The sequence below is a fragment of the Panthera leo genome, chromosome D2 (genome assembly GCF_018350215.1).
Source record: "Panthera leo isolate Ple1 chromosome D2, P.leo_Ple1_pat1.1, whole genome shotgun sequence".
Taxonomy (NCBI): Eukaryota; Metazoa; Chordata; class Mammalia; order Carnivora; family Felidae; genus Panthera; species Panthera leo.
Genome location: NC_056689.1, coordinates 84,466,523 through 84,476,454, shown reverse-complemented (window position 1 = coordinate 84,476,454; position 9,932 = coordinate 84,466,523). Strand labels below are relative to the sequence as shown.

The window sequence follows — 9,932 nt, the reverse complement described above, 5'->3', positions numbered from 1 at the left end:
GACCACAGAACACCTCTCATGACATTTGAACCCCCCCCCCCCCCCGATTTTATCACCAATGATAGTAGTCGGTTTCTAATGTGTTTGTTTCTCAGCTTTGGTGCTGAGCAGCACACAACTGAGTATCTTGAATTTTTCATTTAACATTTTAAACGTTTCTTATGACTTTCAGATTCTCTGTGTTACTTTAGAGAAGTCCTCAAGGTCTAAACCCCAGACTCAGCCCAGCCAGAGGGAGGCCCTCCCTCCCAGAACTGAAAGAGGCACTTACCGCGTGTTACCTGAGAAAGACTTGTCACTCTGGCAGCACAAGCACCAAGCCACGAAGGATGACTGCGGAGTCAGAAACTGTCCTTGGTGACAGCGTGAGCCTGGCTGCCTCTGCAGGGAGCCTCCAGCCGCGACCACAGGGTGCCTGAGCACCTCCCAGGAGCTGGGGAATAGCAGATCCCTGGGCAGGGTCCCCTGGCCCCCACGTGGGAGATCAGGACCTGCCCACTGTGTCGCACACCATGCTCAGGGAGTCACAGCCCTGCCCCGGAGGGTGTGCTCTGCACATGGGAAGGAAGAAAGCGAAGACAAGACAGAGTGGGGAGGAAAGGGAGCCCCCGCCAGCTGGGTCTCTGCCCCACTGGCCCCTGGCTGGTGGGTAAGGTGCCCACGGGCTCATCCTCCACCCTCGGCCTCAGTGGGTGGGTCCAGGGAGGGGACATGGCCGTTGCAGCCCTTCCCTAGCCCCACTGTCCCACAGCGCGGAGAGGGAGCTGGGCAGCTCCCTGCAGAGCATGTCAGTGATGAGCCAGGGGTGGAGGAGAAACAAATTAGGTTGTGCTGGAGGAGAGGCGGCGAGACCAAAAAGCCAGCCGCCAGATTTGAGCACACACTTCTCTGAGCTTCTAAGGCAACAACAAGGACAGACTGATGTATATCCCCGTGGCCTGGAGAAAGGAAGCAGCACACTTTTTCTTGGAGAGAAATTGCATTATTTCCCTGGAGCCAGATCAGAAAGAATCCTTCCAGTGGGTCTTTATGTAAACGTCATTGATGGGAGGTGGGGAACATCCCCCACTCGGGGCACCAGAGGCCGAGGCAACGGTTGTACTATAAACGTGTGAAGGCGTGTCTCCAGGAGCCACATGGATGTGGCCGAGGTGTCAGCCATCTCAGCCGAGGTAGGGACGGGAGTCAGAGAAAGTGGATGGCTCTCCCTCTGCTCCCCTAGCCCCTCCCCCAACTTTGTGGGATCTGCTGGCTTTATAGTGGGGGCGCCTGGATGCCTGGGTTGCTCGTTAAGGGGAGATCAGAGTCCTTGGGATAGAGGGCAGCTGGCAGAGCTGCGGGTGCTGTCTCTGCAGGGGCAGGGCTCCTGGAGGCCCCGGGTCTCCATCCCTGGCTGCTTCCCCACCACGCGCCCAGAGCCTCATGCCTCAGACCCTCAGACCTCTCTGGATGATGAGACAGCAGATTGCCTCTCGTCCCCGTGCAACAGTATGACGTGGACAAAATAACAGCGGCCACTTCTGTGCAGCCAGGATTTTCCGACATGTTTCTTCGACGGACTCCTGGTCCCCACGACTGCACCCGGGGCTCAGCCCGGCCTCGTCCCCACTTCACAGATGGGAACACCAAGCCAGAGAAGCTGCTGCAGAAGGCACAAGGCACGCCACCTGGGGTCACACAGCGGCTGCTTTCAGAGCCCACCCGGACCTCAGCAGGAGCCGGGGCGGACCCCGAGTCCCGCGGTGACGAGCCGGGGGGCCGTCTTCTGTGCAGGCGCCTGGATGAGGACGCATGTGCCTTTCCTTGTGACCCAGCGGTTACCCTGCTGGCTGTTTACGGAGCAGAGCGTTAGAGGCAACTGTGCACGGACGTACAGACGCACGCACCTGAGCCGCACCCCACACTGCCCCCGTCCCCACCCTGCAGAGGTAAGGGGACCCCCCGGGGGATGGGCCTGCCGTGCGGGGAGACCTGGGCCCCGTGCGGTGCGGAGGCACCTCTGTGAAATGCACGCGGGGTCCGTCGTTCAGAGCTCACGAGGGGCTGGAGCCCGAGAGCCGCCTGCCGGCCTCGCGCCTCCAGAAACGCGCCGGGCCCCCAGCAGGGGTGGCTGGCAGCGGGGCCACCCGTGACTCACGCAGAGATGGCAGCTTTACATATTTGAGAGGAGCGTGGCCGGCTTCCTATCTGAAGTATGTTTCCCCGGAGAGACCACCACCATTTGAGCTATTTTTGATTAAAATGTAAAAATTAAAAATTAAATCAAATGGTCGTAGAACTCCTCGGGGAAAACACACTTCGGTGATGAAGCATTCCCTGCTGCAACCTTGAGCCTCTTACGGCGGCGTTGCCTCATCCACAGGTGGTCTTTTTATGACGCACATAATTAAAACGAATTGCGACAAGAGCCACCAAACACCCGCCTTCCCGCGCGTGGACCGCGGGCGGGCGCTCCCGGAGCGGGTCCTGGCCGGGGGGGGGGGGGGGGGGGGGGGCACCAGGTGGAGGGGACAGGCCGGCCAGCCCGGACGGGACCTCCGTGCGCCCTCCCTGGGCCGCCCCCCTGCCCGGTCCCCAGGGCAGCCTCCTCCCGCCCGCGTCCGTCGGGATCTCACCGGCTCGTGCGCAAACAGCTTGCACACATCCCGTGTCCCGTCACAGGTGACGGATGCCGCCCGGAAACCGAAGTAGGCACAGTCGGGTTTCCTGGGAGTATGTGTGGAATCTAATCTACGACTTACTCGTGTCAGGCTGAGTGATCAGCCTGCCCCGGGGGCCCGGGGAGCGCGTCCGAGGGGAGCGGACGGTGGCCGCCTCGAATTTGCATCCCCGCCTCTGGGCTGACGGACGCACCACGCGGGTGTGACAGGACGTGACCCTCCGAGTCACCGCTTCATCTCCGTCAGTGTGGGGTGTGACTGGCCACGCCGCGGCCGCCTCAAGACGATTTCTTGTCTGTGAGGCTTTGCGGCCTCTGCTTCACGCAAAAATGCCGCAGGATAACAGTGTGTCTGGAACGAAGGGCCGAGCACAGCGCTGTGGCCTCTAGACGAGGGTGCCCGGCCCAGCGGCGGCTGCAGAAATGCCAAATTCCGGGCTCGGGGGCTGCGCTGGCCCGGTCTTGGGGTGCGCACTTCACCTGCCGGTGTCAGACTGAGCACAACTGACACGTGTAGATTTCCCGTTCTGTTCTTGAAAGTTGTGGCAGCCGGTAACAGGTGTGGCGATTTGGGATGGAAGTCATCTGATGGGCATGGCAAGAGCAGACCACAGCGTAGCCTCCCCGGCAAGAGGGAAGAAGCTGGGAGTGCGTGCCTCATGGCCCGATGCCTCCCCCAGAGCCTGCCCGGCCGGGAAACACCTGCACAGCCCCCCGGAATCTGGTCCCTGCCCTCCAGGAAAACCAAACTCCCTGGGTCTCATTCACCTGCAGGGGCCCATAGTCCCTGGGCACGGCTGTGGGGAAGTGCCCATCTCAGCGGGTGTGGCCATCTCGCACTAGGCTCAGGCTCTTGAGGGTGGAGCGTCGCAGGTAAGATCCCTGCGCCTGGAGTCTGCAGGCTGAGAGGTGCTGGTCAGGGGAGGCCCCAGGGGCTCTGCCCCTCACGCGGCTGATGTGCCCTTGGATGCTATGGACTGTGAGGGCCCACCGGGCACTGCCCAGGTACCCAGGCTGAGCCCCAAACCTCAGAGTTTCAAGTCCATCACGTGTGAACTAGAAGGTTCCCTGCCATCTACAAGCTGCAAGCAGGACCCACCTGTACGGGGCTGAGCTCTGCACTGCCCCGGGGCGGCGGTCCATCATTTTTATTTAACCAGTGGGTAGGATGCCCTGGTTATGCAGAGGCAGGACTCAAGCACCCCCTGAGGCAAGGAGACGCGGTGTCTTCTGGGAGATCAGAAGCACTGTGGGGAGAATGCCATGGCTCAGCTGCTTAGGGACCCAGAAGGCAAAGGGCAACGCAGGGGTGGGGGGCTTTCTCCTACCCGCACACGAGACCCAGCACTGTCTTGATAGTGGGCAGTTATTATAAATGGCGTATTTAAAAAAACCTATTTTCCAGGGGCACCTGGGTGGCTCAGTCGGTTAAACATCCAACTCTCGATTTCGGCTCAGGTCACAATCTCACGGTTCATGAGTTCGAGCCCCACTTCCGGGCTCTGCTCTGACAGCGTGGAGCCTACTTGGGATTCTCTCTCTCCTTCTCTCTCTGCCCCTCCCCTGCTCATGCTCTCTCTGTCTCTCTCCAAAATAAATAAACATTTAAAAAAATCTTTTCCGGTGGTGTTTCCCATGGCTGGTTTTTGGGAGGAGTTTTAGATCTCCATAGTTATGTTCGATCTGGCCAGCTGACAAACCTTCCCATTAGCTTTTAATGTTTGAACAAATTAATTCTCCTGGATTTGCTAATACCAACATGTTTGTAAATAATGATAACCGATTTTAAGTATATTGGCCCCTCAACTCCCTTGTTCTTCTTATTTCTTTACTATCGGTAGGCGCTTACAGAAACTTAGCGCTGGGGGAAATTCAAACGTGCTCAAAAGTATTCAGACCAGGAGATGAGGCGTCCCTGCATGCTGCCAGCCTCTATCAAGTATGAACTCTCCGCCAGTCTTGCTGTTCCTCGCCCTCTGAGGACTTTTGTCCTGAGGTGTACTGAGCAAAACCAAGGCCCTGTTTCACGTCATCTGAAAATACTCCTGCACGTGCCTGTAGCAGGTGAGGCATCTCGGCATCACTTTTATCGTCGTTTACAGAACAGTGACTCCCTAATGTCATCCGACACCCCTTCAGGTGACTTTTCCTCAGGTGACGAGGCCCACCTTCCTTCCGAGACCTTCTTTCCCTCCCTCCGGTGCCTGTCACCCCAGCCAGACGTAGGCTTTCTAACTTTGGTCAGAAGGATGAAGACGGCATGTGGCTCTGGGTAGTTATGGGTCTGAGGACACAGGAGTAGATACAGAACAGAGAATGAATTCAGGCATTTGAGGTGAGGGGGCAGCACGGCCAAGGGGAGAGCGGAGGGGCGGGCACGGACGGGCTGGTTTCGGTGGCTCGGGCAGCTGCAGGGAGAAGCTCCAAGAAGCTCCGTTTCAGCCTGAAACACATCAGCCCCGAGACACACAGGTCCAAGACTATTCTAGAAAATGCAGAGTAAAGTGGATCGCAGCGTTGTCCTGGACAGATGAGCTAAAGAAAGCTCATACCCATTTATAAACTCTGCTAAGAGTGTAAATTCAATCCGATTAGCAGATTTTTCGTTTTCTAATATTTCCTTGGTCAGTTAATTTAGTTCCATCCAGACTGTCCAGAGTGGCTAACACTTGCAGAATGATCTTTCCATCTACCTGGAGGCGTCGCCATGTCTGATTTACCCCAACCCAGGCCCAACCCCCAAACCCAGGAAGTGCCTCCGTCTCCTGTCTCCCCAATCTCGCCACCCCCCTGCCCACAACACTCTGCCTGGGTGTCGGTGTGTGTGTGTGAGTGTGCACGTGCACAGGTATGCATATGAGTGTGTGGGGGAAGCCTGTTAAACTTATACACAAAGGCCTTGCAACTTTCATTTCACTCACCATGTCCTGGAGGCCTTTCCTGTGAACATAACTCACAGGCACAGACCCGGATCATCCTGTTAAAGTCATGTTAAGATCACACAGCCAGCATGCTATTGGTAGACACTTGGGTTGCTCTTGGATTTTTGCTACAGCAAAAATGCTAAAATTCGTAAGTGAGAATATGCAAATCTGACCTAGGTAGTTTACGGTCAGTTTGGCAAGAATTTTTTAAAGGCGTAATACTCGGTGCTGGTGAAGATGTGGAAAAAAGTATGCACTCACTCTTGGTAGCTGTAAAAAGTGTCACAGTCATTTTGGAAGACAGTTTGGCAAAACCTATTAACGTGTACAATGTTTCCGCTCTTTGGTTAATTAGCTGCTTTCCTGAGAATTGACTCTGTGCTTAGATTTATGCCCAAAAGTGCGTTTTGAGCCTTGCTCCCTGGACCTACTAAAAAGACCACTGTCTTCTCCCCCTTCCCGGCTCAAACTTCATATGTGGAAACTGATCCCCTTAGAGACTTAAGTCTGTGGAGCCGTGTGTCTCAGGAGCGAAAGCACCAGTACCTAGGTGTGTGCTGCATCACGCTCTGTCTCTAACACAGCTTCGCCCCGGCGCGACGTCCGTTCTGGAGCTCTGTCTCCTTCCACGTGAAGCAAACGTCACAGACTGGCCTGCAGTGACCGGAAGGAGGTGATCCCGTTTGGGGCCGCACAGCACCTCCCACCCGCCTCAGCGGGTCTGGGGGTGGCAGTGGGGGCCTCGCTAGGGCCCAGGAGTGGTCCCCTGAGCAAGGAGGCCCGTGCGGGTTCCCAGAGCCCCCACAGCCCCTGGTGCCCCCTGTCGCTGGGCCTCCTGCCCCACCACGGCGGCCTCTTCATTCTGTTCTTTTGAGGAAGGTGCTCACGGCAGCAGGCAGGCAGGGCGCGGCGCGGCGGGAGAGATTCCCCAAGACTTTCCCTGCTGTCTCATTTCTGGGAAGGGGGAAGAATTTGACACCAGTCCTCAGCGTCCGTGAACCGAATGACCCACTTCCTCAGGTGCTTTGCCAGAGGAGCCTTGATGTGGCCTTCGCCTTGGAGAGGGTCAAATGTTCACAGGTGCCTTGCACAGCAGAGACCAGATGTTATGATGCGGTTCCAGGAACTCTTTGTGGTCGGCTTGGCAACCACTGGCTGGCCCGGGGGCATCTTGAGCCCAGTAGGGCGTGGGGTCTGGGGCCTGTGGACCCGAGCCTGCTGGTGCTGCTGACAGCCAGATTTCCCAGCATTCCTAGCGTCCCCACGGATGCATCCACTCTCACAGTCATCCCAGGGAAGGGGAGAGCGGCAGAGGACAGGGGCCCCTTCATGGAGCACCCCCACTGTCAGGAGGCTGGACGCAGGACCGCTGCTGACTTTGGAGCCGGCTTCCCGGCCAGGCCGCTTTCTTATCCCAAACCCTCTGCCATCCATGCTCTGGAGTTTGCCACGTCTTTAAATGGATCGTGCCATTAGCTCTGGGAACAGCAAATTCATGGTCATCCGAAGTGCCTGGACCCAAACAAAGGCGTATATGAGAAGCCACAGGTTTCTGGAGGTAAAAAGGCATCCTTATCATCTGTGGATTACGAGTGAACCACAGGCCCAAATTGTAAGCTGACCTGCGGGGTCACCCAGAGGGGACAGAGCAGCACATCACCATTCCTGGCTGCTAGGGGGACCAGCTAGCCCCATTTTCCTGTGATGCAGGGTTTCCTGGGACGTGTGATTTTCATCGCTAACGTGGGAACATTCCAGGCTAGCTGGCAGCCGTTCATCACTCCGCACAGCCTCTCTGGCTACTCCTGGGTCCTCCGTGCCGACTGGGACCCTGTCTCCAGGCCCCACGTCCCTGCCCCAAGCTCAGACCCGTCCAGTTCATCGCTTCATCCTGGGTTGCCGTCCCTGCCTCCTCCCTCTGTCAAGGCCTGTCCCGGACGAGCACACACAGCTGATGCCCACTGGTCATGTTCCAGGGCACATGGACTGGGGCCGTGGGCAAGGCCTGCACGTGATAAGCAGGAGGGCAGCCCATGCCAAATTTATGAAGTGGGCAGTTCGAGGCCAAGGCAGGCACCAGCACTGCTTTGCCAGGGCAGGGGTGGGAAGGGAGTAGGGCTGTGGTTGGCACCCTCCAGGCAGTGGACCCCGCCCATATCCCCTGTCTGCCCTGGCTGGTCTCCGCATCCCATCATTTAAATTGAGCAAATACTGGAGTGTCTGGGTGGCTCAGTTGGTGGAGCGTCCGACTTTGGCTCAGGTCATGATCTCACAGTTCACGGGTTCAAGCCCCGCATCGGGCTCTGTGCTGACAGCTCAAAGCCTGGAGCCCACTTTGGATTCTGTATCTCCCTCTCTCTCTCTCTCTCTCTCTCTCTCTCTCTCTCTGAAAAATCAATAAACATTAAAAAAAGAAAAAGTGGGGGGGGGGGAGGGTGGGTGATGGGTGTTGAGGAGGGCACCTTTTGGGATGAGCACTGGGTGTTGTATGGAAACCAATTTGACAATAAATTTCATATATTGAAAAAAAAATAAAAAGGCAAAAAAAAATAAAGAAAAAGAAAAAAGAAGAAAAAATAAAATCGAGCAAATACTAATTAAGAAAACAACCCTCCCCTCCCCCAAATTATTTTCCTCAAAGGCTGCAAGACTCCGTCCAGAGGCAGAGTCTGGAGGAAATGTTAACACAGGCTAATAAAGACCCTAACTGTGGCTGTAAGGACCAGCCTGAAGGGGCCGAAGCCTGGGCAGGAGCTGGCAGCCAACAGATGGATCTTGGAACAGAAGTGGGACCTGTGGCAAAAGTCGAGGGGCCAGGGACCTTTCCTAGACTGTTGTTCTCCACCGGATGTCTTTCTCTTCCGGGGCAGCATGCAGCTGAGGATTTATTCCCAATAGACAAATGAGAGGTTCTGAGCCAGAAACTTGAGTCCGTGCTGGACGGGGGCACTGCCACCACCCACTGGCCTGGACGCCCGGGGACCCACGCCTGCCCTCCGTGCCCATACCTGCTGGAAGCCAGTGCCGTGGGTTCCTCCCTGTCACCAAAGAATTAAGGACAGCATCTCGGGTAGGAAGCTATCGTGGAGGGTGGAAGTTTCTGGCCAGGCAAATAAATTGGATTTAAGTATATTACAGTCATAATCTTTTTCTGCCTCTCTCCAGACGGTCTCTGTACATGGAGAAATGAGGATGTATTCGCAGACAAAGCATGACCTGAGGGAGAAGCCTGCCCGAATCTGGATTTTCAATAACATAAGACAATAAAGCTTAGACATCTAACCTGCTGCAATATGGTCAAAGTATAAAGAGCTTAGCTGCTAATAAAAGGGCAGGGGCTTCCCCTCATATCTGAAGATCCGGACCCCCCACAAGGACACTTCATAAAGATCGTAATGGGTTAGCCAGGATCACAGAGACACGGGGCCTTGTTGACCGATTGTCTGACAGTTGTCACCTATGGATCTGATATTAATAAGTCCCGTGTTGATTTCCTCGGGGTATTTTTGTCCCTGTAATTGCACATCTTCCTGTTGTGGCCCTACACTGGGCAGCGTGGGGAGCGCACTTACCTGATGGCTAGATGTGCCGCCCCTCCTCTGCGGGGCACGCCCACCGTGCTGTGGTGTCTCCCCGAGGCAGGGGCGGGGGGTTGGGGGACGAACCGCCAGCGGCTGGACGGTGGGAAGGGCGAGTTCTCAGAACACAGGACAGAGACCCGAGCCACCTGCTTTTCCCCGGGAGGTCAAGTGCTCTGACACCTTTTGCAGAAGGGGAGCTGCTGAAATTCAGGATCGTCAGCCATCCTTCTCTGAATTTGTTTGCTTGTCAAATACTTTGCCAGGGGATTAATGGCTGCCAAGTGGTTCCCCAGACAGTGTAATTGAGGCAGATTACGTGAATATACTGCATGAGTATAATGGCATGAATGAAGCAGAGGGAAAGTAGCAGTGCTTGGGTAAAAGTCTTTGACACGTGAACTGCCACTGAGCCAGCGACGTAATGGCCAGCAGCCTCTCTGTCTGTCACCCCCTCCCATGGTGCAGGGGGCATCGCCCTGCCCGGCACACCCCCTCCTATTTCCACCCAGACACTCTGATGGCCCCAGGGCGGTTCCACGCACACTCTTCAGTATCCCCTGCATTCTAAAATGTCACCGAAGAGGGGCGCCTGGGTGGCGCAGTCGGTTGGGCGTCCGACTTCAGCCAGGTCACGATCTCGCGGTCCGTGAGTTCGAGCCCCGCGTCAGGCTCTGGGCTGATGGCTCGGAGCCTGGAGCCTGTTTCCGATTCTGTGTCTCCCTCTCTCTCTGCCCCTCCCCCGTTCATGCTCTGTCTCTCTCTGTCCCA

The 9,932-nt window shown here is 56.4% G+C and overlaps 1 long non-coding RNA gene across 1 annotated transcript; it reads left to right on the top strand.

The window, feature by feature from the left end:
• The first annotated feature begins 1,853 nt into the window (after positions 1–1,853).
• LOC122202085 lies at positions 1,854–9,720 on the top strand. The gene is made up of 3 exons (XR_006194453.1): positions 1,854–1,928; positions 4,501–4,723; positions 8,749–9,720. It is a non-coding gene; the product is annotated as an uncharacterized LOC122202085 (long non-coding RNA).
• Positions 9,721–9,932: the final 212 nt, after the last annotated feature.